Source organism: Schistocerca americana, chromosome 1 (assembly GCF_021461395.2).
Source record: "Schistocerca americana isolate TAMUIC-IGC-003095 chromosome 1, iqSchAmer2.1, whole genome shotgun sequence".
In the NCBI taxonomy this organism is placed as follows: Eukaryota; Metazoa; Arthropoda; class Insecta; order Orthoptera; family Acrididae; genus Schistocerca; species Schistocerca americana.
Window position 1 is genome coordinate 882,736,320 of NC_060119.1, and position 27,257 is coordinate 882,763,576.

A 27,257-nucleotide genomic window follows, 5' to 3' on the forward strand; every position below is an offset into this window, starting at 1 on the left:
GTAGCTCCTAGAACCGCTCGGCCACTCCGGCCGGCATTAAGAGTCTTAATACACGACTTACCTGGGGTATAGATGGTTCAAATGGCTCTGAGCACTATGGGACTCAACTGCTGTGGTCATAAGTCCCCTAGAACTTAGAACTACCTAAACCTAACTAACCTAAGGACAGCACACAACACCCAGCCATCACGAGGCAGAGAAAATCCCTGGCCCCGCCGGGAATCGAACCCGGGAACCCGGGCGTGGGAAGCGAGGGGGTATAGATGGAAGACATTCCTGCAAGAACCATAGTAAGTAATGAATGCACATCTTAATAGAACTTGGCGAAATAGCTAAAACGCATTCACAGCGATTATATGGGGGGAAGTACGAATACCAAATCCACAACTTCGCTGGCTGTGTGTTCTGAATCAATCAATTGCGACTCCAGGATACGGATATTATAGTCAGTTTCAATGTAATTCCTCTATTTGACATGGATGAGAGGTGACAGAGTGTCTTTATTATCAAAATGGCGTAATGAATGTTTGCCTATACTAGTAGAGGTGGGAAATGAAGCGGCAGGCATAACTCAAGCCCTGGGTGGAAGGCCCTCACAGGAGTGTTGGTCCTGCTTAAACACGGGAAGTAGCAAGACGGGCGTTGGGGCACCTGAGCGCTGGAGCCATTGTAGGGGGACTGGAAGGATAACCGGGAACTCTGCAAACCTTGGACGCAGCTGAGAGGATTGAAGAAGCGTCACCTCAAAAATGTCGCAGGTTGGGCTATTTCCAAGGATTTTTACTCAGAAGCGTACCATTGTACGAGTATAGGTATTCCCTTGCAAACTTTCCGCGCTGGACGACAAAAGACTAAAATATGGTTGATCGGCGTTCGGAAGAATCTGTAGAGAGCGAGAATATTCCAGGGTTCCGAGAATATGATTCGCCTTTTGCAGTTACGAAGGATGGGAACAGAGCCTTGCTGGGAAGCCAGCTGTGGAGAGGAAGAGGTCTTCTGTTCCTGAGCGCCCGTGTGTGACAGTCGCTCAGTATCAGCTTTGTTGGTACAGGCGGACTTGCTGTCTTTGCTCTCAGGAGAGTTTGTAGTTAGAACGGTTAGGCAATGTACTGTTGCGAACTTACACGGTTCTGGACTTCGCCTCCGGGTTGGAAGTCGTCGAGTACGCAGCGTTCAGTGATTGACAGATCCGCCCCTGGTAGCTGAGTGGTCAGCGCGACAGAATGTCAATCCTAAGGGCCCGGGTTCGATTCCCAGCTGGGTTGGAGATTTTCTCCGCTCAGGGACTGGATGTTGTGTTGTCCTAATCATCATCATCATTTCATCCCCATCGAAACGCAAGTCGCCGAAGTGGCATCAAATAGAAGGACTTGCACCCGGCGAACGTTCTACCCGACGGGAGGCCCTACACGCACGACATTTTTTTTAGTGATTGAGAGCACTTCGTTCAGACGCTATTTGACCTCCGTCCTTATGACTGGGAGTTCGCGTTCCTCACCTGTAGAACACAGAGAGGAGAAGACAGAGTATATTAGTCAGCGGACCGACTTCTGCCGTCCTAGTGTTTGAAAGAGTTTTATTTTGTGGCTAGAGTTGTTCCATCATTGCAGACATGTACGAGAACCAGAACTCCGACGAATTGAACGCAGTACATATGGTGATACTGATAATTGCTTCGGCTTATTGGGGTTATACAGCTAAACAGCTGTGATCACGCTAGTTTATTTCCACTGAGGTTCCACACGACCACAGATCATCTTTGAAAGTAGTGTCTTCTAGTGTTTGATACGTAGATGATGTCAGTCATTTCGCGTTATGTTAGATCGCGTGGCCATAGAAGGGGCAGAGTTAGGGAGTTGATCAGCAATTTTTAGTCAGGAAATATAGACAATTGTAATATAAAGGGTTGTTTTTTAATCTACAATAAATGTGTAATGGGAAACAACGTTTACCATTTGGTGGCATTAGTTTCCTTAATCATTCATTTATGTTGAGGTTGTAATTTATATGTTAAAGAGCATTAAGAGATCCTAAGATCTGCTTCAGGGGTAGTAAGACAGGGCCAAATCATCATTTTAGCGTGCAATATTTTCTGTTGCGCACATGCTTTTCACACTCGCCTGGAGTAGCATCTTGGAACCGGCGATGAAACTTTGTTGCCTTTCAGAGGGAGGGGTAAATTCCGCACTTGGAAGCTCAATAAACCTGCTAAATAAAGCATTAATGTGATTAACCAGGAAGTTGCACATAGTGCATAGATTTGGAACTACTGTACTCCCACAAAGGATGTAATGGAGTCCAACATTCTGTAGCAGAAAAAATTTAAGTTTTCCATACGGTCTGTATCCCGCCCTTCTAAAGGGCTGTACGGCGCAAACAGAAATACTAGTTGTGACAATTGGTTTTGTCCTACAGAATTGGCTCAGGAAATACTAGCTCACAATTTGTCTTAAGTTGGGACATTAAAATTGAACAAACTATAGATACCAGTGGAATCTCAAGCAAGAAGCGACCGTGAATGCGGATCTAGCCTTTACGACTTTACAAGAGACATTCCCTTCTTTCTTATGTGGCTGAAAAAATAAATCAGTACCACTACTTTTGTCAGTGCATCATTCCCCAGTTATACTGAAGTTTCGAATGAAAACCTGACGTCATACCTTTTTATAATGCCACAAAAGTGGAATAAACACAATACATATTACGTTCACTGTTTATTCTGTTAAGTGTAAAGTAAGAATGCGGTTGGTTGGTATTTTTTACTACATGGTGACCATGGCTCGATCAAATGCAAGTGTTTTTGTGGGCTTTTAGAAGATAAAGAAAACATTTTCTCGTTTTGATTTCCCGAAAGAAGTTTCTCTGTATTTGTTCCACGATTTTGTGAAATCCCCAATTGCAACATCTGTGACTGAGGAAGTCGGGATGAGGGGTACACTTAACATGAAAGGTCAAGGACCCTATAATGCCACTCCTTAAGCACAACAACTACCAAAACAATAAATTAACAATTTATTCAAGACAAAATTTATAAAACAGCTAAGAGACAATCAACACGTGACCTTCTTTAAGACAATAACAAAATCACAGACAGCAAATTATAATTACCAAGACTGACTTAAAGAGATGAGCCACAACTATTTCAATAGTTAAAAGAACAATATATTACAATCTGGAGGTGATCTAAAGAAAAGTGGCACAGATAATTCTTTTTTAAAGAGCAATAATTTGCAATATGAAAGTGATTTAAGAAGCCAAATAACACAAGCAGCAGCACAAGTAACCAATTAATACAATTCATACCCACGCAAATTAAGAAAAACTTTATTTTTTAAAAAATACACGAAACATGTTAAAAGTTTACCAAATGGGCAGTGACGCCAAGCTGCCAAGGGTAAAGGTGACTTAACTTAAAATGCCTGAAGCAGCAGACCAGCCGTCCAAAACAACACCTACACGCCGGGGCCCAACCAGGAGGCAGTTCCAATTAGACGTCACGTCACAGCTTCTGTGCTCCGAAGCGAAACGTAGCGCCGCTCCCACACACCCCAACTCGCAGAAAACGAACACACACAGACCGCAGAAGACACAGTGAACACCAACCAAACATCAGTTAATATAAGTTAAGAGATCAATAAATAACAATATAAATGAAGAAGCTATTGCTCTAATACTGAGTGAGTGCATTCAAATAAATGCACGTATATAAAGGAACTACGTATAAATGACTAGCTTTACAAAATACGAGTCTTTATTACTAACAGTGTGTGCCTTCAAATAAATGCATGTATATGAGTGACCCAAATGTTACAGCAATATATAAGGCACGTGGACTTGATGGCAATCAAAATTTGCTGAAAATCTTATACAGACAATACATAAACTTCTGGATACTGACCCAAAAAGCCGAAAAATATAACACACTCCTTCGTGATAATCAGCTACCCTATAGTAATCCAACCAGTGGGTTTTTAAAAGGAAGTAGTAACTGCTGGTCCCCAGGCAGTCACAAACTTAGCCAGCTACTTTTACTTCAACAACGCATATATTAGAGCAACCAACCAACAAGTACACTCGCTGGAACGCAAATGGTTCAACGAAACGAAGGCACCAAAATCACTTATTCCTTCGATGGAGAACGTTGTTCGAGAAAAGAGGCACCAAGGGAATGCGAAGAACAGCGCCTGGAGTTGACGTTAGGCAGGTTCACCACAAACTCGCGGGCGTCTTACCGGAAAGGCCAGCAAAAAATACATCTTCACCTATGAGAACTAATTACAGAGTCTATTAAATAACTGACAAAAAAATTGAACGAAGTTTCCATCATTTGTGATACGCCTTCTGGCGTAGCAAAATACATCTTTTCCGACGCTTACAGTGGTTGTGCTAGTGTTTATTATCATTGGCTTTAACTTTTGTCGTAACGTGTTGGGGCTCTTCCTTACGTATCTATACAATTGACCCCACACTGCGCAGTGACATGCAATGGAGGAGCACAGTGTTTTGTGTACAATCTTAAGGGCTTAAATTTAAATTTTGCCGAAAGGTGTACAATGATCTTTATTTGTCGGCGTGTTTTTCTTTGTATTTTGGGTTGGAGATGTCAGGTAAGTGATGCTTGCACAATTGTAGTTTGCTGATTAATATATCAGACGTTGCGTAGCATAACATTACCTATATTGTTTTGTTGCACTGTTGAACACGCGTTTGGATACCACTATATATTTCATCGTTCACTTTGTCGGGAAAATCGTTTTAGTCTTCGAGGTTTTGTTAGTTTTTCAAGTTCATCTTTTACAGATGCTTCGATATACGCTTAAAATTCACATAAACATTTTGACATAACGATGCGTATTACAATGGCTTACATCTAAGGCTGACTTTCCAACTACTATTCGTATTACACATAGAAAATTCTTAAATACTGAAACATTACAAAATTCGTTCTTCATTAGTTACTGGTTAATATGGTTTGTTTGTTAACTCAAAAAAATTCCTTGATACATAAATACATTAACTTATTTATATTTTATTACATTGTGTTACTATATCACATTTAGTGCATCCACATTTTATTTTACTGTCATGCATCCATCAGTTATGAGAGTTTAATATTTTCCTATGCGGAAATAAACATTTTTATCAGGATTCTGCATTAAGCGTTGCTGGCTTAACTATGCTTTGGTGCCGCCTCCTGCGTTGGGGAGGCAATAAGGAATACTATTCTGCGGGTTTCTTGTTGTTGATGTGGTCTTCAGACCTGAGACTGGTTTGATGCAGCTCTACATGCTACTGTATCCTGTGCAAGCTTCTTCATCTCCCAGTACCTACTGCAACCTACATCCTTCTGAATCTGCTTGGTGTATTCATCTCTTGGTCTGCCTCTACGATTTTTACCCTCCACGCTGCCCTCCAATACTAAATTGGTGATCCCTTGATGCCTCAGAACATGTCCTACCAACCGATCCCTTCTTCTAGTCAAGTTGTGCCACAAACTTCTCTTCTCCCCAATCCTATTCAACACCTCCTCAACAGTTATGTCATCTACCCATCTAATCTTCAGCATTCTTCTGTAGCACCACATTTCGAAAGCATCTATTCTCTTCTTATCTAAACTATTTATCGTCCACGTTTCACTTCCATACATGGCTACACTCCATACAAATACTTTCAGAAACGACTTCCTGACACTCAAATCTATACTCGATGTTAACAAATTTCTCTTTTTCAGAAACGCTTTCCTTCCCATTGCCAGTCTACATTTTATATCCTCTCTACTTCGACCATCATCAGTTACTTTGCTCCCCAAATAGCAAAACTCCTTTACTAGTTTAAGTGTGTCATTTCCTAATGTAATTCCCTCAGCATCACCTAAGTTAATTCGACAACATTCCATTACACTCGTTTTGCTATTGTTGATGTTCATCTTATATCCTCCTTTCAAGAAACTGTCCATTCCGTACAACTGCTCTTCCAAGTCCTTTGCTGTCTCTGACAGAATTACAACGTCATCTGCGAACATTAAAGTTTTTATTTCTTCTCCATGGACTTTAATACCTACTCCGAATATTTCTATTGTTTCCTTTACCGCTTGCTCAATATACAGATTGAATAACATCGGGGATAGGCTACAACCCTGTCTCACTCCCTTCACAACCACTGCTTCTCTTTCATGTCCCTCGACTTTTATAACTACCATCTGGTTTCTCTATAAATTGTAAATAGCCTTTCGCTCCCTGTATTTTACCCCTGCCACCTTCAGAATTTGAAAGAGAGTATTCCAGTCAACATTGTCAAAAGTTTTCTCTAGGTATACCAACTCTAGAAACGTAGGTTTGCCTTTTCTTAAGCTATCTTCTAAGATAAGCCGTAGGGTCAGTATTGCTTCACGTGTTCCAACATTTCTACGGAATCAAAACTGATCTTCCCCGAGGTCGGCTTCTACTAGTTTTTCCATTCGTCTGTAAAGAATTCGCGTTAGTATTTTGCATCCGTGGCTTATTAAACTGATTGTTGGGTAATTTTCACATCTGCCAACACTTGCTTTCTTTGGGATTGGAATTATTGTATTCTTCTTGAAGTCTGAGGGTATTTCGCCTGTCTCATACATTTTGCTCGCCAGATGGTAGAGATTTGTCAGGACTGGCTCTCACAAGGCTGTCAGTAGTTCTAATGGAATGTTGTCTACTCCAGGGGCCTTGTCTTTCAGTGCTCTGTCAATCTCTTCACGCAGTATCATATCTCCCATTTCATCTTCATCTACATCCTCTTCCATTTCAATAATATTGTCCTCAAGTACATCGCCCTTGTATAGACCCTCTACATACTCCTTCCACCTTTCTGCTTTCCCTTCCTAGCTTAGAACTGGGTTTCCATCTAAGCTCTTGATATTCATACAAGTGGATCTCTTTTCTCCAAACGTCTCTTTAATTTTCCTGTATACAGTATCCATATTACCCCTCGTGAGATGTGATAAGCCTCTACATCCTTACATTGGTCCTCTAGCCATCCCTGCTTAGCCATTTTGTATTAACTGTCGATCTCATTTTTGAGACATTTGTATTCCTTTTTGCCTGGTTCATTTACTGCAGTTGTATATTTTCTCCTTTCATCAATTAAATTTAATATTTCTTCTGTTACCCAAGGATTTCACCTAGTTCTCGTCTTTTTACCTAATTCATCCACTGCTGCCTTCACTACCTCATCCCTCAATGCTACCCATTCTTCTTCTACTGTCAATTCTTCCCTGATACTCCACCTGAAACTCTGTACAACCTCTGGTTTAGTCAGTTTATCCAGGTTCCATCTCCTTAAATTTCCACCTTTTTGCAGTTTATTCAGTTTTAATCTACCGTTCATAACCAATAGATTATGGTCAGAGTTCACATCTGCCCCTGGAAATATCTTACAATTTAAAACCTGGTTCCTAAATTTCTGTCTTACCATTATATAATCTATCTGAAACCTGTCAGTATCTCCAGATTTCTTCCATATATAGAACCTTATTTTATGATTCTTGACCCAAGTGTCAGCTATGATTAAGTTACGCTCTGTGCAAAATTCTACTAGGCGGCTTCCTCTTTCATTTCTTACCCCCAGTCCATATTCACCTATTACGTTTCCTTGTCTTCCTTTTCCTACTATCGAATTCCAGTCACCTGTGACTATTAAGTTTTCGTCTCCCTTCACTATCTGAATAATTTCTTTTTTTTTCTCATCATACATTTCTTCAATATTTTCGTCATCTGCAGAGCTAGTTGGCATATAAACTTGTACTACTGTAGTAGGCATGGGCTTCGTGTCTATCTTGGCCACAATAAGGCGTTCACTAAGCTGTTTGTAGTAGCTTACCCGCACTTCTACTTTTTTATTCATTATTAAACCTACTCCTGCATTACCGCTATTTGATTTTGTATTTACAACCCTGTATTCACCTGACCAGAAGTCTTGTTCCTCCTGCCACCGAACTTCGCTAATTCCCAGTATATCTAACTTTAACCTATCCACTTCCCTTTTTAAATTTTCTAACCTACCTGCCCGATTAAGGGATCTGACATTCCACGCTACGATCCGTAGAACGCCAATTTTCTTTCTCCTGATTGCGACGTCCTCTTGAGTAGTCCCCGCCCGGAGATCCGAATGGGGGACTATTTTACCTGCGGAACATTTTACCCAAGAGGACGCCATCATCATTTAACCATACAGTAAAGCTTCATGCCCTCGGGAAAAATTACGGCCGTAGTTTCCCCTTGCTTTCAGCCGTTCGCAGTACCAGCACAGCAAGGCTGTTTTGGTTAGTGTTACAAGGCAAGATCAGTCAATCATCCACACTGTTGCTCGCTGCAACTACTGAAAAGGCTGCTTCCCCTCTTCAGGAACCACACGTTTGTCTGGCATCCCCACAGATACCCCTCCATTGTGGTTGCACCTACAGTACGGCTATCTGTATCACTGAGGCACGCAAGCCTCCCCACCAACGGCTAGGTCTATGTTTCATGTTGATATAATATTATATTTTTTCGTTCCCTGATAGTAAATATATTTGTTATCTGTTATTATTTATTTTGAAAGTGAGTTTGATACTCGTGCAGCTTCGCATTTCGATTTGGTTGCGCCATGATTTAGCGTATTGCGCTTGTGCACGGTCAATGCCCATTCCCTAGTACTGATATACGTGCATTGTTGAGCGTGCACAGCTGATTCGTACGCTGCTCCAGTTCGCATTTCACTTCCCGTGAAGCCGTATTTTTACACATCCTTCTTGTCAAATGTTTGTTTTTGCTTACAAAGCAAGAAAATTACTTACGTCTATACATATTTAATTCAAAAATACACATAATAATTTTTTTTACGTATGGAACTATGACATTACTTATCTGATTACTGCTTGCACTTGTTCTAGTGTATTTTTTCGTCGATTCTGGTTCATGTTGGTATAGATCGTCTTTTATGTCTGCTTGCTCATCGAATCGTATGAAACATGTTTGAAAATCTGATTTGTCCCCCATCGCTTGTGAGGTCTGTAGTATGGGGCTCAACTACGAACGATTCAGGGTTTTCCTGGGGTGTAGTCTGACGTATTGTGCGCGGAACAATTTCTGTCAGTTGCACTGTGTGACTGTTTCTCCACTTTGTATCATTACCAGCTCATATGACTGTTGTGATACGTTGCCGTGATGTGATTTTGTTGTGCAAAAGTTGGCTGCAGTACGGCGTGTTGCATGTTACTGGTGTTGCCGCGCGCTGGCCATTGGTGCGGCTGACTATTTTTATATACATGCAGTGCATAGTTTTGTGAGGAGGGACTGAAATTAGCTTGTGGGTGGTAATCGTTCCTGTTATACGGAAAGTTCTCTGTAAATCTTTTGTGCTTGCCATTTCCATTCCCGTATCCATTACCGCGATTAATGTATCTTTCCAGTTGCGGGTACAAACCTTGCTGTATGTTCGTGTCTGGCTTTTTGTATTCACTATTCAAGTTATATTGTTGTGGTGTTTGGCTGTCTGACGCTCTATTTGTTATTACTCTCTCCCCCTATATTAGGTCGATTGAGTCTAAAATAAAGCGAAAATATTCTTTGTCGTGCCCAGGTGTAGTAACTAATTTTTCACAAATGTGTGTTGGCAAACGACTTTAAAATTTTTAAAAGATGAAAATGAGAAATAGGATTCGTCCAATAATTTATTTATTGAAGTACTTCTCAAAATACCCTCGCAAGCTACCATATTTGCTATTAAAAGAGGCGGGGCTAGAAACCTCCCACCTAAGTCTCTCCTGTACGGCTTCTGACCAGTATTTGTCAAGAAATGCCCATTCAAATTGTAAATATGTGGCACAACGCTTAGCTACGTCGGTCGCCCACAAAAGTGCATCGCCTTGCGTGTACCGAACAACAAACCTGATCTTTTCTGCTTCCGTCCAATTTCTAGGAAACACATGCCCAAAAGCACTAATAAATACAACAGGGTTCATCCTCTTACCTGCACACGTAAACGTTGGGAATTGACAGTGTCTTAATAGACCTTCCTCAGCAAATACAGTGGACATGCTGTTTGCATTTTGTGCTGCGTTTACATATCTGTCTATTTCCATTTCTCGCAGGTACTAGTTCTGGTGTTATGCCATGTAAACTACGGTCTTTCATTACTACTGGCTTTATTTGTAGGGTTTGCAATGGTCTGTGTATATAGATTACTCTGGTTTGCTGTGGCTGGTTATTTGTTTATGTGTACAATTTGTGTCTCTGTAACACTTTCACCTAAGTAGTTGCGTACCCTATGCTCTGTAGCTTGCAAATTGGTGTTCACTTTATCGATAATGTCATTTTCCTTTTGCTGAATAACATTTTCAACTACATCATTTATTAATCTACATTCTTTAACTACTTTTTCCGCTGCTGTACTGGTTTTGTCCAAAGTACCTGCTTCAGCTTGTGAAATTACATCAGATAAATTTTCATTATTTTTGTCTCTTTCTTTCTTGGCACTGACTGATTCGATTTCAAGTAATGCTACTTTTTAAAGTGAGTTCATCAGTAGCTACTTGTGTATTTTTCTAATCCTTATGCAGTTTGTTCACTACGGTAGCGATGCTCTTTACATTTACTGCTCTACTGTATCATTACGCTCGTTAGGAGTGTCTAATTTCTGTTTTATTTCCGTAATGTCATTCTTTACTTCGAAAAGTACATCTTGCTTTAGCTGTTATTCCATGTCTTTAAATTTTTCATTCATTTCTTCGTGAAAATTCTTTGTCAAATCACTGATCTGCTGTGTGTTTGTATCCTGAAAATGTTTTAAAACTTGTTTCTGCTCTTGTTTTATGTTGTTTATGTCTTGTGTGACTAAGATAAGGTTCTGCGACAAACTGTCAAATTCTGTATTTATGTTCGTACGCAAATTGGAGTTTGTATTTTTTATGTCTGCACGAAAATTTGTGTAATTGGTGTTCATACTATCGAGTTTTTTATGTATCGCGGCAAGTGTGTCACTTTGGTTGCTATGTAATGTACTTTGGTTGTTAACAACTGTACTTTGTAAATTAACTTTTGGATTTCGTATGACGTGTGACGGTAAAGTGTCGTCAAAAATCATGTTATTTTCGCTTTCCATGTTTTCCTGTGCGAGCGGAATTTTGTTCGCGGAGATACGTGATGTAGTTTCGTCTATTGTCATCAACGTATCACCGAAGTTAGAACTCTGTAAAAGCCCACTAGCATTTGTTTCGTCGGTTAGGTTCATCTCTGAACTACTTAATACTTCTGAGTGTGGAAGACATGGCGCTGGTACTTCAGATGTTCTGTCTTGCAATTCTACGCTATCTTGGCTCATTGTGTTTTCGACACAACAATAATGGAAACTGATTGTTTTGCCATTTTGACTGAATATTAAAATTAAAATTTTGAAAAATAGAAAATTGGAATATATTATTTTTGCAAATTTAAACATACGATTAACGTGTCGTCAAGCGTTAATTGGCTATTTTTATGAAGGACGAAATGTTGTGGCACAAAAACTTCAAAACTTTCTCTCGCTAATCATTACATAAAATTTCTGAAAATTCATTACAATACACTTAGGAAGGGAAATTAAGGAAAGGGATGTCTAATTACTACGCAGGAGGCGCTGCTCATCATAGCTAAGCAAACGGTTGAGTAACGGCCCTATTGCTCTAATACTGAGTGAGTGCATTCAAATAAACGCACGTATATAAAGGAACTACGTATAAATGACTAGCTTTACAAAATACGAGTCTTTAGTACTAACAGTGTGTGCTTTCAAATAAATTCATGTATATAAGTGACCCAAATTTTACAGTAATATACAAGGGACGTCGACTTGATGGCAATCAGAATATGCTGAAAATCTCATATAGACAAGACAATATGTAAACTTCTGGATAATGTCCCAAAAAGCCCAAAAATATAACAGACTCCTTCGTGCTAATCAGCTTCCCAATAGTAACCCAACCAGCTGGTTTTTAAAAGGAAGTAGTAACTGCTGGTCTGCATGCAGTCTCACACTTAGCCAGCTGCCCTTACTTCAATAACGCGATCATTAGAGCAACCACGCAACAAGTACACTCGCTGGTACGCAAATGGTTCAACGAAACGAAGGCACCAAAATCACTTATACCTTCGATGGAGAGCGTTGTTCGAGATGGTCTCCAGTCATGGATGTCTCTAAGGAAACAGACACCAAGGAAATGTGAAGAACAGCGCACGGAGTTGACATCAGGCAGGTCCACCACAAAATCGCGACCGTCTTACGAGGTAGGCCCGGCTTGCCGCTGCTGGATGAGCGCGCGTTTTCCTCTTTCGCCCACTCAAGCACGTTCTTGGTCCCCGTAGCGAGTCCAATACCAACTGCCGCGAGCGCGAAACCCCTCGAGATCACGACAGGGGCAAAGATACTAGTACAGTCGGGCAATCGATAGTGTCGTGCCAAAGAGCTGATGTCCAGAAAAGGCGCACCACGGCTCAACCAATCTGCCCCACGGGATATAAAATATTGTTTCATCTTTAAAAGAAGCAGAGAAAAGAAGAGATTAACACACCATTAGCTAACGCAATGATATTTTTGCTCGAGTTGATGATACTTCAACTACAACGGATAACCATTAAAAAGAAAAACTTGTCGATTTTGTCCGAATCAAGAAAAGAGGAGAACTGCCTACAAGAATATGTCTTGCGATGAACTGACGTACATGGAGTATTCGCGAAAAGTGAGTATAACTTTTGCAATGAAAAATTAATGTTAAATTTTCTTGTGCCATTACTTATGGGTATTTAATTGCAACTGTAATAATGTAAAAAATTTGTTTCTAAACATATAAAATGAAAACAACTGAGAACTGCAAATCAAACTTATTTCTAGGAAGAAATTTATATTTATTGGTGTTTTTAGAAAGATTAAGGTTTAAAGATTCATTATTATGTTTACTTCTACATTAAAGTGTGATGAAAACCGTGTGGAACAGCGAGAAAGTCAAAACACGACGGAGACATATTTTTTAAAATTTCTAGCAGTCTGCGACATCGATATGCCATGTTACGACTGAATAAAAAATTTTCCTGTTAGATGGATAGTAATATGGTTTTTCAACGTAAGTTGTTGAAATCGCAGCTAATTCGATATCTACGATTACTTTTGCAGGTTTCCTTTCTAGAATACAGGTATTTTCCACCAAATTTCGGAAAGATGGACGTATGTCTGTTTTCTTTTGTTTGACAATAGTGCAAAGTCAACTGGATACATGCTTGTCTCATTATTTGTACTCTCAAAGTCGGCGTGACAACTGTTTGCTACAGCACTTGAACGTACCATCCATAAAAAAGTATTGATTACTTCTTAGAGCTTCTCTCCCTGCTCTTCCGCTAAACACTGTTATCCTTTCTCCTAATTTGCCGTCGCTTAACAGAAAACTGCTGCCATCATTCGTAGTTAGTAACTCTGCTTTGAAATGTATTTTTTTTCTGTTGTCTGCAGATCTCTCTCTTTACTCTGCAATTTTGACCTCTTGTAGTATAAAGTTCTCTTTGTTCTTTGCTGCTCTGGCGTTTCAGTGACAAAATCAAACCCTCGTTATGCAGCAACAGAGCTCCTCTGAATATACTTTGGGAATAGAAGTGTCTTTCTCTCGTGCCCTTTTCTTTTATTGGGTCGAAGTCTTCCTTACTTCCTACGGAGCGTCTGCCGCGGCTTCACATTGATGCTCGATTGAAAAAAGCACAGTCGAATCCATGGTTTTATGAATTCCATGCCAGTGATTGATTTTCTGTTTCGAACAGCGGCACGTCACAGTCCCCTTTTCTTTCGTTGCCTTCACCACGTAAGAATAACCTTCATGGTCGTTGAAATTTCCGTATCGGAACTATTTTGATAAATGTACACAAGTTGCACGATGTCAGTTCTACGACAGCTGTTTGTTCATACAGTCGGCTACTGTGGCACAGGAGGGCTATCGGATCGCAATTTGGCCGAGCCTGGGGAGCAAGTAGTTTATAGCAATTATGACGGTCCGAGCTCAGGTAAGCGCAGGGAGCAGGTATTAGGCACAAATTTCACAGATTTCTGGTTGTGTGCAAATTTCACTGGGCGCAGTTTTCCTGGGTTCCAGGGGAACGCACACGAAAACCACGGAAGAACAAACCAAATCCCCTCCAGCTACTAGGTGTTTCTCCTATAGTCTGGGATTGGGCTCCCATAATGACCTATTGTTAGGCTCACAATTGTACCATTCATTAATTTAAGATTTCTCAGTAAGCAATTAGTTGTATTGTTCAGATACCTCTAATAAAAATAGAATTATGAAAATTCCACAGTTGTACTATTTCTTTAATAGTGCCTACAACTTTTGACTAATAAAAAGGGGACATACCATTTTTATGGGAAATTATCCTCCATTTCTAATAGTGTGATTAGTTTTGTCATAAATTAGGCAAAAAACAGTAAAAGGATTTGTACTATAAGAGGATCGCTGCTACACAGGAAAGGTGTGCCATGGTGCATATGGGTAGACGTTAGTAGTGGGATAAAGAGAGAATGAGCCCATTTTTGGTATCAAATTGATATCAAATTAATTATGCAAATCAAATTATTTGATCAATTAACTACCCCTAACCCCCAGTGAAATCATGGGTTATCTTCATCCAGCACAAGGGTTCTCCTCAGGGAACCCCAGCTGCAGTCCTCCCTTCCCCCTCCCCTCCCCCTCAGCCTCTTATCACTTAATTCAAGGTTGCAGGCCCAGGGACAAAATGGTGGGAAACCCAAATTTATTGGAGAAAATATCAAATTTGGTGTGTGTCCACCTTGAGGTTCAGAAACCAGCTGATCTAGTTTCCAAGACCACCAACAGAGGGCTGAGATCAGCAGTCAAGGTGATGTGACAGGCAAGGCATTCCAGAGTAGGAGTGAGGTGGATAGGTCGACCGTAAATGGTGAGACAAAAATAGTGGAGCTGAAAGGAGTGGGTGGTACAACTGATGATTGCCTGGGGCTTGGAAGGGTTGATGAGAAAGAGCCAGTGGTTGCACCACGTGGTGAACTAGTCACGGTGGATTTGGGTGGTCCCCTGTGTCTCTACCATCATGCCCTATATACAGAACTCCCTTAGAAACACAAGTGGCATCCTAGCCAACAGAAACATGGGAAATATATCATATGATAGTTTTTACGAATGTAGTGCTCATTACCTTATCTGACCACCATGCCTCAATATGAGAAAGAAACCTGTCCAGTCGTCTCCAGTCATCTCCAGTATAGTCCATCACCATCTACTGGGTGTATTGTGTACCTGAAGAGCCGACCAGCTGGGGAACTATCAGAGGCCAAGCTAATGCTCTACTTGCTTCGCTGTCCACCGCTGGCTGCGGTACACTATGAGTCATGAACCAGAAGCTGGGATGTGTACAGCAGTCCCATCTCTGACACAGACCCCTCAGGTTAAAAAGTCGGAGCTGGGGATGTTGATTTTTTTAACACACCCAGAATTTCTCACATGAAATGTAGATTCCTGCCATTTGTACGAGCTACTTTCGAAGACAGAAGAAATCGAAAGATATACTCTTTTCCATGAAGCTAAAAGTATCATTACTTGTTGTGAAAATTCTATACAACACTATGACATAGACTATATCTCTTCTAAGTATTCTCTCATCAGGTAGAAAAATAACTTTTCTTATCTGCCACATGTGCATCACGGGACTAGAACATTAAACTCATTTTTGGCTCAAGACAGAGTGCTATGAGCATACTCTACCTCTGTCACAGGATGCCACCTCACTTTCGAAGTCTCCCTTAAAGTAACTAAATGCTTCGCTACATACGAAGTCTCTCAAGGTAACAGCTCATGCAAGTTATAAATATTAGATTTATAGAATGGGTCACTTTATAAATTTGATAATATATCTGATTTTATTACGCCGGCCGCGGTGGTCTCGCGGTTAAGGCGCTCAGTCCGGAACCGCGCGACTGCTACGGACGCAGGTTCGAATTCTGCCTCGGGCATGGATGTGTGTGATGTCCTTAGGTTAGTTAGGTTTAAGTAGTTCTAAGTTCTAGGGGACTGATGACCACAGATGTTAAGTCCCATAGTGCTCAGAGCCATTTTTTTGATTTTATTACGTTGATCATGTCACACTTTGTAGGTTCTGTTAAAAGTTCTCTCTGCAACGAGAAAACTTCTGATTAACTCTCCAACTCCCAAATCATATCCGTGGTACTCTCAACCTCGCATCCACCTCCCCGGCGGCACGTCATAGGTATCAAATTGATATTGTAAGGGTCTACGGGTTTGCAGGTAGCCATGCACTACGTAACACGCGCTCGCCAGCCGACCTATCTTGGATTGCTGACAATTTGCTTGGTCAGTAGATGTGCGTCCAGCTGCAGTGCGCCTCAGTAGAGTAAGCCACTGGCTGCAATGGGCAGCGCACCGTATAACTAGCGTGGCCTCCGGCACGAGTATGTCTCTCTTCTTAGCTCACATGGAGATTTTCGATAAGACCGTAACTAGCCAGTGTTAGGATGTCAGGCACTGTGATGATGGGTGCGCGTAGCGAGCGTGTTCTATTAACAACAGATGGTTAATAAACTGTTTAAACTTACTTCTCGGTGTTCGCATATTTCTGTACCTCAAGACCCACTGCTTACAAATCCTGACAAATATCTAGTGTAATTATCATCTGGGGCAACAACACAAACGGCCTTCTTGTAGAAGTGGTGTCACCATGGGGATAATTGTAGGAAACCTACGGTCCTGAAAAGGTGCAGCACAACTTCGAGCAGCAGCAGCATGAACATCTTCCGACTATGTGGGGACATCCAACGCTGGAATTCAGGTTGGTCTACTCCAGTTTGGCTAGAATATGAAAGGCAGTGATGGAATTTTTATTTTATACCTGAGTGATCATTGGCGTTAAATTAGACGAAATTCCGCAATCGAGTCAGAGTAATGTTGCTGATCTACAAACTGTTATTAATGAACTGCAAGAAGAGATTTGGCAGTTAGAAGCAGAAAGAAGCGAGCACAACATTCCGAAAGGCTTGTCGAACGATAGTTCATGCAGTACAAGTACCACTACAATAAAGAATTTTTCATTATTGGCATCAGTACCAGTGTTTAGCGGGAAACCCGAAGATGATGTGGAAGTGCTTTTTCGTAAACTTGAAGGTACCGCCCTGTTAGGATCATGAACAGATTCCAATAAGGTAGTGGTTGCCAAACTAAGAATTCAGGGAGCAGACAAGATTTCAGTAGCGCGGAGCGTACTTGCATGAAAACAGAAGATTACAATGAGTTTAGAACGATTATTGTTCAGATATTTAAACCTAAAAACGATATCAGATTTTACAGAGAGCAGCTTCACAGTTTTCGAATGCGACGAGACGAATCTATCGAGCAGTTTGCCGACAGAATTCGAAACATCAACGCTCAAACGTACGAGTTAGTAGAAGTTGTAAATGAAAATCGCATTAATTTGTTCTAAGCCGATCAGAGAGCCTTGGACTCATTTATTCATGGACTGTACGGATAGGACTGACATTTGAAGCTGACTGCTACCATCATACATTTTGCGTAAGGGCCATGAAAATAAGACATGAGAAATTAGCGCTCGCAGGCAGTTTTCATCCCTCTCTGTGTTTGTGAATGGAACAGGGAAGGGAATGGAAAGTAGTGGTACAGCATACCCTCCGCCACACAACATACGATGGCTTACGAAGTAGGTTGTAGATGTAAATTTAATCTACCTACTAAGATGTCAGTCCATCCATTTACAGGTATACAAAACTCAGTGAAGGATGTTACCTCTTATTAAGAGGAATGTCTCTGTGTATAAACCTTTATCTTAGCCCCTAATTTTCTCATTGCAGTGACTTTGCGAGACATATGTGAGAGGTTGTACTATGTTTGCCCACAGTACTTAGAAGAAATAATATAGAGCTCACCTCTCAACTACGCTTTCATCATAGTATCGCATACCCATATGTTTGCGCACAGTACTTAGAAGAAATAATATAGAGCCCACCTCTCAACTACGCTTGCATCATAGAATCGCATACCCACTCTATTCACATCAAACTTCCGGTCTTCGATGTATAACATTTGAAACCACCTGATTTCGGCGACTAAGAGACGTCTTCCCCAGCCAAGTTACACATACCTGCTAATTCTCTCGAAATCCCATCACACAGACAGCGCTGTTCCATTAGTTAGAAGACCATCTAGTCCCCGACGCATCACTGACTAGGTAGAGAGCTATCACAACGAGAAACATAGCACACTAACGTACATGAGGAATTTCATAACTCTGCAGAGTATTAATGGAGTGCACAAAGAAATTCAGAAGCATGACACGTACTATTCACCAAGATCAGATGACTGACTATAAATATCCCTCCCATAGATGACCTAATCTTCTTTGTCGTATCCCTATGATTACCATGCCAGAAATACGACAGTGTAATGCTTTCCCAGTCTTTTCTGACAGCACAGTGTCTCATTTCTCATTATGTTTGTAACACATAACTGAATAACACAATGAACTACAAAAATCCCGCTAATGTCACCTAGTAGAGAACTAAATAAGAATTTACCGCATCTCCCTCTTTTCCAATACATCGGGAAACAAATACCATCTGCTTGTTGGCATTAAGCGTGTGTGGTGATCCCATTAAATATACATGTATTGGTCCGCTCTAGCAGGAGACCAGTTATCGAAGACGCTTCCATGGACCTGTGTAAGGTTTCTGCTGATCCTTTGTAGATATGAGACAGTGGCTGGTCAAATATTTAACAACGAAATGCGCCAAACAGCCTTCCAATTGCGATATTATTTTATTTTTTTAATTTTAATTATGTCGCCATTGGTAAGGGTTGGCTGTCCACCAAATCATTTATCACAAAACGGACTCTCCAGCTGGCAGGACAGAGTATCAGAGCAGTTCCCAAAATTACACTGATGCATCCAACTGAAACTTTTAAAACTGTGACCAGGGGTGAAAGTAAGCTTTGCTCGTGGGGAGGGGGAGGAAGGTAGGAACATAAGCGTGGACGATGAGAAATGATATCTGAAAGAGACTGTAAGGATAACGAGGCTCCTTGCATTCAGAACTGCAGTGTTCTAACATCTGGTAGAAATGCCGATATTTTGTGAGAAACCGTTCCGAGAGTCACTCTCAGAGCCGATGGAGTAAATTTGCTCCATGTTACATGGGACTGAATTGACAAGAGAGTGAAAGTTGTACTCTGGACGCCAGAGATAAGAGTGCAATTGACTTCTCGACGACAACTCACGTCCCAGTTGCATTAATACAACTCCCTAAATGGAGATTAACATCAAATGCACGTCTCTATTATGAAGATTCTTATCCTACAAAATTGAAGATGTTGTAGGTCACGTGTAAGCTATACCAGTGACTGAGATTCAGTTAAAATAAAAATAGAATTGTCATTATCATAACTTAAGAGATGTTCTTGATTGGCATCAGTTTTACGTGGAGCTGTCCCCTGCTCAGCTGAGTGGTAACATGCTTGCCCCCATGCAGCGGACCTGGGTTCGATTCCCGGCCGGGTTGGGGATTTTCTCCGTCCGTGGACTGGGTGTTGTGTTGTCTTCATCATAATTTCATCCTCATCAACGGCACGCGAGTCGACCAATGTTGCATCGACTGAAATAAGACTTGCACTTGGCAGCCGAATTTCCCCAGGCGGGGCCTCTGGCCAGCAGTGCCATACGCTCATTTCATTTCATTTACATTGAGCTTAGCAGAACTGTCCCAGTAATTTGAGTTGTGTACGACAGAGAACAGGATTATAGAAGTTTGATTCAAATTTCCGGGTATGGATAGTTTACTGAAACGTTGGATAGTAACGCATAAAAACATCGAATCCAGAATTTGCAGCCCTCGTCAAAGTCGAAGAGGAGAAGGGCATTGACGAGTCCTTATTTCAATCATTTTTCAGCGGAAGGGTTTTGTTACGAACAAGGATGCCATTTCGTGGCTCACCATGGAAAGTAAAATTAATCGAAGTGACAGAATTAAGTATCTTGTGAGGAGAGACAGTAATTAGAAGCGTCTTTTCTAGGAATGTAATTTCTACTTACCTGAGAATGGTATGGGTAACGGCCGATCAGAAATCCACGACAAGTTATTTAAAAATTAAGGGTAAAGCTTAAAAGGTACTGAAATTCCTCGTCTCTCCTGTCAAAGTGTCGTACCAAAGTAGGTTACTTAATAATTGCGCTGGCCAATTGGGAACCGACCGAACCTTGCGGAAACCTCTGATTCGGTGAGCGCAGGCACGTGACGTGTGGGACAGGAACTGAGGGCGGCAGACCGACAGAGTGACAGCAGAAGTGCACAATGCAGCATCACGAGGTGCGTGCATAATTACAACGACAACGGAAACCTCTCCGCGAACGAGGCCGAACTGCTGCCCTTCTCGCACATGCGCCTGCTCCGGCACTGAGGAATCGATCATTTTCCCCTCTGTGCCGGGTAGCAGCTGTCTGCTGTGTCCTATTTAGTGCTACTCCTGTTCAATTATTACAACAGTCACCACAGCAGGAAGCTTCTATAAAGAATTCAGCTGGCGAGAATTTTTCCGGAGTGAAGCCAGCTGCAAGTCACCGGGCCTGGTTAACCATAATCATTAAAAAGAACATTTTGGCATCGCTACTTAATGAACTTTGAAGTTCGCTGATGATGTGCTTACTGCAGTAAGGAATACCAGAGTGGATAGATCGCTTGAAGAGGATTGGATATGCACAAAAAGAGCAGTCACATGTGTGGCAGAGAATAACGCATGTAGAAGGAGGCTAGCTGCGAAAAAGCCTTGGGTAACAGAGGAAATCAATTGATCGACGAAAGAAAAAAATATAAAAAAACGTTCAGGGAAGGACTGGAATACAGCAATATAAATCGCTTAGGATTGAAATATACAAAAAATGCACGAAAACCAAGGCTAAATGACTGCAGGAAAAGTATGAAGCAATCGAAAAATAGATGATCGCCAGAAGGAGTCATCCAGTACATAGAAAAATCAAAACAACTGTAGGTGATATAAAAATGAAGGATGATAACATTAAGAGTGCAATGAGAACTCCATCTCCTAAACGAAGACACAGGTAGTCTCCTCTGACTTCTGGTTTCACACATACTCACAGACTCTCTAATAGCCTTGTTAATCGTTTGCTGTTTTGATAACTGTTTAATAACGTATTTTACCAAGCCATCTGAACTGCCAATGGAGAAGAGCAGTTCATAATCAAAGGCGAAACATGATAGAAGTGAAGCCAACAGCAGGACACTGGGACAGGACACTGGGACTGTTCACCTGTAATTAAGTGAAAGTAATTACTGAGAAGGACTTTTGGGCATCATTACTTGGCGAACATTAAAGTTCGCTAAGGCTGTGGATACTGCGCTAAGAATTAGTTCGGTTGAAGAGGAATGGACACATCTAAAAAGGGCAATGACAGAAGATAAATGAGAAGAAACCTTGAGTAGTAGTAGAAAAACTACAGCTAATGCAAAATGTTCAGCGAAAGACAGAACTACAATCTTACAGGATCCCTTAAGAATGAAATAAATACGAAGTGCAAGGAAAGACGAAATGGCTGCAGGACGAATGTGAAGAAATCGAGAAAAGAATGATCGTCGTAAGGACTGATTCAGCGTATAGAAAAGTGAAATCAGCCTTCCGTGAGATTAGAAGCAAGTGTAGTAACATTAAGAGTGTAATGAGAGTTCCACTTTAAACGCAGACCATAGAGCGGGTAAACGGAAAGAAAGGCCCCTATGAGAGCAAGGACTTAACTGATATGTGGAAGAGGAAACTGGAGTCGATTTAGGAGACGTAGTGAATTCAGCATTAGACGCAGAATTTAAAAGAACTCTGAAAGGCATGAGAGGCAGAATGGACGATAACATTTCACAGAAAGTTCTATAATCAGTGAGGGCAATCTATGAGACTGGCGATGTATCATCAGACTTTTGGAAAAATATCGTCCACACAATGCTGAAACTAGTAAGAGCTGGTAAGTATCAGAACTATCGCACAATCAGCTTAACAGCTGATGCATCCAAGTTGCCAACAAGAATAAAATTCAGAAGAGAGGAAAAGAAAATTGGGATTGTGTTAGATGATGATCTGTTTGGCTTTAGGAGATTTAAAGGGAACAGAGAGGCACTTCTGACGTTACGCTTGATACTGGAAGAACGAGCGAACAAAAATCAGGACACACTGATACTATTCGTCGATCTCGAGAAAGTGTTCGACATTGTGAAACGGTGCAAGATGTTAGAAATTCTTATAGAAATAGGAGTGATAAGATAAGGTAAGTGAATGTAAAGAAGTATTATACGATCTGTTGAATGAAATGAGAAATCTGATGGCTACAAAACTGATATTGAAAGCCGCAAAAGACAATAGCGGAAGTAAAAGAAATGAGAATAGCGATAAACTTAATACCAAAATTGGTGATCACGAAGTAGACGACGATAAGTATTTCTACAACATTGGAGGCCAAGTAACCCACGATGGAGAAAGAAAGCGCCACATAAAAAGCAAACTACCACAGGCAAAGAGGGCAATCCACTGCATGAGAAATCTTTGAAGAAGAAATTTCTGAGAATGTACGCTTTTAGAACAGCATTGCAGGTAGTGAATCCTGTACCGCAGAGAAACCAGAAGGAATAGAAGCGACTGAGATGTGATGCTACGGAAGAATGTAGAAAATTTGGTGGGTTGGTAAGGTAAGCAACGTCGAATTTCTCTGCAGATCGGTGAAGAAGGGAACATATGGAAAACACTGAAGGTAAGAAGAAGGTACATGATGAAACACTTGTATTAAGACATCAGGGAATAATCTATATAGGTGTAGAGGGACCTGCAGAGGGTAATAACTGTTGTGGAATGCAGAGACAGGATTATATTCAGAATGTAATTGTGGACATAGGTAGCAAGTGCTGCTCTAAGACGAAGAAGTTGACTCAGTAGAGGAATCAGTGTCGGGTCGCATCAAAACATTTAGAAAACTGTGACTCAAAGAAGAAAAGAAAAACATAAAAAATCTCAACGAATTCTATATATTGCTTTTTAATAGGTTACTTTCGAGAAAGCAATTGTTGTTATCAATTGTTTTCAGTTTATCTGAAAAAATTTATCAGTCCTAGAGTGGAAGATAAGCGTGCTGGACAAACCATCGGTCAGAAGCGGTAATATCGTGTAGTGCCACATATGATACTGGCAGTAGCCCCATTTCAGCGAGGAAGACAGTCCACAAGCTTTTCAGGTATCTCACTGAAGTATTACTCTCGAAGTAATTGAAATGTGAGTCGCTGTGGAAGAAACCCGTATTTTAAAAGCGCATCCTTGAAATTTACACCTTAGTGGAGAAAACATATCTCTGTAAACACTTTGTGGAGTCAAGTTAGGATTTAATATCTGTGAACTTTCTAAAGAAGAAGGTACAATATCGTGGGAAAGCAGGGAAGAATACCTGTGCTTCTACTGTCTGGAACCTGTGAGCTCACTGACTCTCTTGTCTTATCTTTTGTAGCAAATTTTGCTCTGTATGTTAAATATCTTGAATAATTATTGTAATATCAGATATATTGCCGTATCTGTCATTTGAGTTCCATCATCTTCCCGATTCCCTCTCATTCAAATAATATTCATTGTATTTTTAGATTTTTATTTCTACTTCAGTTAAAAGAGTTTGGTGTCGAATTGTTTGATGGTTAACAAAGTAACTCTAATAACTTTCCCTCGTTACTTATTTTTTTAAATGAGAGTAAAGCTTGACTGAGATATTTCGTGCCAATTACTATTCAATATCTTAAGTGATATTTTTCGTAAGAATTATTGTGAGTTAATAGGTCACCCGATGTCTAACAAGCACGTTCATCAATTTTCTAACTAGTCTGATACGAACGACAAGATGTATTGAATTATATTTCTGGCGGCCATCTTCATCTTCTGTGAGGCCAACTTCTGTAAATCTCATTTAACTACGATTAAATGAAAATTTTGAGAAGTTGTCGCCTCAGCACGTGAAGCTGAGGCCTCTCGTGGATCGTAAGTACCTTTCAACAACAGAACTGGGAGGTTTTTGATCGCTAAATCTGCTGTTACAAGTACCTCCACGTATTTCCTAAGTGGTGGGAGGGGTGAGGGAAGACGGGGCTCCTAGAAGAGGTGCAACAAGGTTCGTCAATGTCTGTGAAACCAGGAAAGTTTGTTTGCGGCTCTGTGACCACGACTGTTGTCTCCTTGGAAGACAAGAGTCTTCAGAATCCACTGTTCATGAAGATGTGGAAGAAAGAGCAACATTTGCTACCCAAGAATGTTGAAAATCTTGGTTCATTTTCACCGTGAACTGAATGGTTAGGTTCAAGTAGTGGTATAGTGGTACGAAATATACCCGCGAAACATTACAGAGCCATCTGCAGCTTGAACTACACGGGCCACACACTGTCGGTTGAACGCCTCAACGGATCGTCGCTGCGCTATGCGCCTTGCATTATTTGAAATGAGGCGAAACTGCCACTTGTGGGAGCACACTAAACGCCCCAGTGAGCCACTGTACACTTTCTGTCTTGTTGGACCCACTGAAGTCTGAATTTCGTGTCTTGCTGAGAACGAAGACCATTTTGGAGGTGTTCGACTCCATAAATGCTTTGCATGCGGTTAATTTCGCGATGTAATCACGGAGTCAGGTACAGATGGAATACCGTTCAATGATAGCAGCAGTGCCTGTCGAGAGTGAAACCTAGTGTCACTGACAGGGCCTCACGCTCGTCATCGATTCCTGTAATCTAGGATCTTTTTACGGCCACTGTTCTTACAACGAGTTACATTCCTTCTACTGGCACGCTATTCCTGGTAGACACGTTGGGCAGTCTGCGTTGATATACCCGCAAATCAGGCAAGTTTACTCACGGCGTGGTCATGAGCAAGTAGAAACACGATAGCCCTTTACTCAGCCATGTTAACTGTGGTTATTCCATGCACCCGACTGGTACACGCACAAAGTCAGTCCCATGACATACGTCGGACTGTAGGATCGTACAGCGCTCTAAAGCAATCAGTAGACTTCTGTGAGGTGAGACTAATGTTTTTTTCCAGTGAGATTTTATAGCGCAGAGTGAAGAGTACGAAGCAGCAGATTGGAATATGGCACGTAGTAACAGCAGTGCTCAACATTTCGCTCACAGAATGATTTATTAAACTGGAATATGGTAGTCGTATACACTGCGCATAATCAGGATGTAGTTTCAGCAAGGCTTTTCCCACTTCACATTGTAACTCCACCATTTTGTCTCCTGATCAACAGTAGTTGATTATACAGTTCATTTTAATGAAATGTTCGGTACCACCCATTTCATGAAGGTGTTTCTTTGAAAATTGCACGTCTCATTTTCATTATGGCAATTTTGGTGGCCATTAAGATGTTTGGCAACTATTATCTGAAATTTCACTTATATTTTTATATCTTTGCATTGTATGCTGAAAATCCATTTCTTTCAGTGTAGTGTTGCTTATGACAATGCTAGTTATCCTATGGAATTTCATGTTATCATTTTCAATTTAAGTTCTTTATCTCAATTGTTCTTTTTTCTGCTCTTTTAATGAGGTTAGGTTTAAATGAGAAAAAGTTTATTTGGTTGAATAGGATTAAAGTGGCACAGGCAGGGTGGCAACTCCGGCGAGCGACCAAATGGTGTAAATTGCCCTGAAGATGACCCAATCAAGGGTTGAAACCGGTTGGTGACAAAATAAATAACGCGGTTGTGACTGTCACTTTGATCGATTGATTATAAGTAAACCAATCGCTGCTATCTCCACGCAACTATGTTTTCTAAAAATCTAGACATTCAACCGTTTAATATTATTTGGACACCAGAATTACATTACAAAACTATACCAAAAAGATTATTTGATAGAACTGTTACTGTAAAATTTGTTTATACCTTCAGTACCATTTTTTCCGTAAATGCGAACTCAAGCTTTCTGTAAATATTCATTTATGACTCAATGTACCAACGAGTTGGACCATCTTTGTTTATTGTAAGCCTTGTAACATTGCTTGGGGAGTTTGGTGTCTGCTGGGAAGGGACAAATGTGGTTATGTATGGTTGTGACTTACCTCCACGTTAGATGGAACTGAACTGAATACTTTCAAATATGCGTGAAATCGGTATGGAAATACAGGCATTTGAAATTCAACAATTATGAGAAAGAAATCTATCAAACTGAAATCCAGTATTTATTTCCAAAAGATCAACTACATTCAGTTTATCACATAATAGTAATGAGAATAACTACGACAGTTTAGTTCTTAACACCTCAGTGTCTCCATGGAAATTCATTACTTGGGCCTGTTATAAATTATACTCTAGCCGATCATTGAACAAGAAAGTGAGCCACACATTCTACCAGACAGTCAATGCCAATATTTCCATTGTTTTAAACATGATGTAACAACAATTTTGAAGTGGCTCTACTGTGTCGTTACCCATTAAATGTTAGCATGCATTTATACGTCACATTGTACTGATAGAGAAACACTAGAAAACTTGAACTTTATGAAAAAAAATGTTCAAATGTGCGTGAAAACTTATGGGACTTAACTGCTAAGGTCATCATTCCCTAAGCTTACACACTACTTAACCTAAATTATCCTAAGGACAAACACACACACCCACGCCCGAGGGAGGGGACCAGCCGCACAGTCCATGACTGCAGTGTCCCTGACCGCTCGGCTAATTCCGCGCGGTGAACTTTATGACTTCTGATACATGTTAATAGCAAAAGATTCTGGACAAGTCCTGCATTCAGAATTCCGGGAGCGGACTGCCGAGGGGGAGAAGACCACGAGAAAAACATTAATAACCAACAAAAGGATAATGTTCTACTAGTCAGGACGTAGGATTTCAGAGGTTTGAACGTGCTAGGGAAGCTAGAAATTCTGGGAAGGGAAATGGTAAGGCTCAAACTAGATATAGCGGGGGTCAGTGAAGTGAAATGGAAAGAACACAAGGATTTTTACTCAGGCGAGTGTAGTGAAATATCAACAGCTACAGAAAACGGTATAACGTGAGTAGGATTCGTTATGAATGGGAAGGTAGGGCACAGAGTAAGTTCTGTGAAGAGTTTGAGTGATGCGGTTGTTCTCTTCAGAATCTACAGCAGACCGGTAACAATAAAAAATAGTTCAGGTATACCACCTGACGTCGCAAGCAGA